Raw genomic sequence first — 2,429 nt, 5'->3', positions numbered from 1 at the left:
CACTGTGCCTAACAGTATTCCTGGAGGGAGAAATGCTGCTCATTGCTGAGTAACAGTATACCCACATGATTATTGGTTGTAAATTCTGCCTTCAAAATCAATGGCTTTTTGCATTTAGAACTAGCAGAACCAAAGGGCAATTACCAAAGAAATACAGAGAGAGAAAAAGCTCAGAGTACCAAGCTCCTGCTCAATAAACTGGTCATATGGAAGTGCTAACTTCTCAGATCCAGTTGATACAGGGCAGCTGAACTGGTCTTGGCAGCTGGGATAACATGGGCTGTGAGAAGTACCAATGTTCCATCACTGGCTAAAGATCCTGGCAAGCAGCTCAGTCCCTTTTCCCCACAAAAAACCCCACAGCTCTGCTTCCAGCCCACTATCTCCTTATCCACAGCATTTGTTGGGACGATTCTGTTACATAGAAATAACAAGAGAGGTTCAACTGCAGGTGGTTAAAGAATTGTGGACTTGTTGGGCTTGCTGTATTAAGTCTCTGAAATTCAGAGCTTACCTTCGAGTCACTGCCTTTGGTCTTGCTGAAGCTGTAGTGAAAAAAATAGGCCCAAGCCTCTCAGTTTTCCAAATGTAGTAAAAAGTGTTTGAATACACACTTTAATATATTTTCTGTGGCACTTTTGTAAAATACAGATATATAATTATAGATATAATGCATATATAGCATTTACTGTATTGATAAAAAGCTAGTTTTTTCACAATGACAAACCAGTATTTACAATATTATTCAAATTTTAAGGAACAAATAAAACAATATTGGGTGGTTATAGGATAAAATAATTTGAGGAAAAATAAGAGACCAGTTCTAAAAAATTCCCAGACAATAAAGTACATAGTCTTGACAGGAGCACCACCATGAATATCCATGCACAACCTTTTTTTTTGTTTCTCTCCTTATAGGAACACGCATGATTTAGCTCTTCCACATTTATACCTAGTCACAGCTCTTAAGCTGATATGGCTATTTATGCTTCTTCAAGTATGGATTAGTTGTGCCATCTTTCCACTTAAGTGTTTTTCCAACTGCAAAATTTGGAAGTTTTGCCTAGAATGGGAATAACTACACACAAGTTACTTCTTAATTTAAACCAATAGAGCTATGACAATTTGCATAGATGAAAATTTTCCTATCATCTTCTACACACCTTAGAACCATTTCACAAACCAATAGCATGAGTTTGAACAGCATTTTTAGCATTGCAGATCTTTTCTAGGAAGTTTGCCTCAAAGGAGACTGCACTGCCAAGACCAGCAACAGAGCTGAAGTACATGAATTTACTTTTTTATCCTCATATATGAACATCACCCAGCCATTCATCTGTAACATACTGTCCACAGCACAGCAAAAGTAAAGATGATCTTCATCTTCAATGTACTGTCACCCCCTCCTCAGAGGAAGAGAAGTGCTATTATCACAGTTTTCAGAAGAAAAAAATCTGATAGAGACGGAGTGAACTTAGATTTACTCAGAAAGGTCACTTAGAAAGTTTAAGGCAGCAAAGAAGCAAGCCCACATCACCTCAATTGCATCATCTTCTCTTTCTAACTTTGAAAGAGAACTTTATATGTATCTTGAACAGAAACAAATACATAACCAATAGAAATAAAGCATTCTTCAGGCACAGGCCTAAAGATTGCTGTCCTATTCCCAGATAAGAGGAGGTAGCAAGAGAGCTGTTTCTGCATATATTATTTCCATCTCACTGAAGAAATATTAGCTGAAATGAGTCTTTTTTGAAGTGAGAGTGGGTAAGCCCACTATTTGCCCGAAAAGATATAAGAACACGTGAGACACATAAAAATTCACCTTCACCAAAAAGATCCAACAAACATACACCTGAAAGACCGTAATCTCCTTTAATGCTGACTGGGGAAGCGTTTTCAAGCACATCTGTACCCACCTGAGAACGCCTTTACATCACCTGCACAGTATAAATTAGAATTGGCATACTGTTGAAGATGACCTGTTCTGTCAAGCACTAAAGTTTGTTTTCCAGCCCCTGTGGCTCAGCCCTGACAGACGGGCAGCTGAGGGCAGCTGTTGCAGAAGGACTGATACACACTGGGCTGTGCAGGAGCACGAGGGCAGAAATTTCACCATGGTGTCTCCCTGTGTCCTTGGGACTCTGGAGAAGTCTGGTCAGGAGCAGATGGTAATCTACATTCTTACAAGTGCCATTTAGAAACCAGAGGTGGGAATGAAGGAAACCTCTCCTACTCCAAGACAAAACCGGAGCAACAGAAAGGCAGCTATGACAACATTCTGCTTCCAGAAACACTTTTGGGCAAACTGGGTCACTGTTGTTATACTGAGGATGCAGGACCTTTTGCCCTTATTAAAAAAAAAAAAAAAAAAAAAAAAAAAAAACAAAAAAAAAAAAAAAAACAAAAACCCAAAAACAACCAAGCAA

Source organism: Ammospiza nelsoni, chromosome 3, assembly GCF_027579445.1.
Source record: "Ammospiza nelsoni isolate bAmmNel1 chromosome 3, bAmmNel1.pri, whole genome shotgun sequence".
In the NCBI taxonomy this organism is placed as follows: Eukaryota; Metazoa; Chordata; class Aves; order Passeriformes; family Passerellidae; genus Ammospiza; species Ammospiza nelsoni.
The sequence above is the reverse complement of the archived record's forward strand: the minus strand, read 5'-3'. Positions refer to the sequence as shown.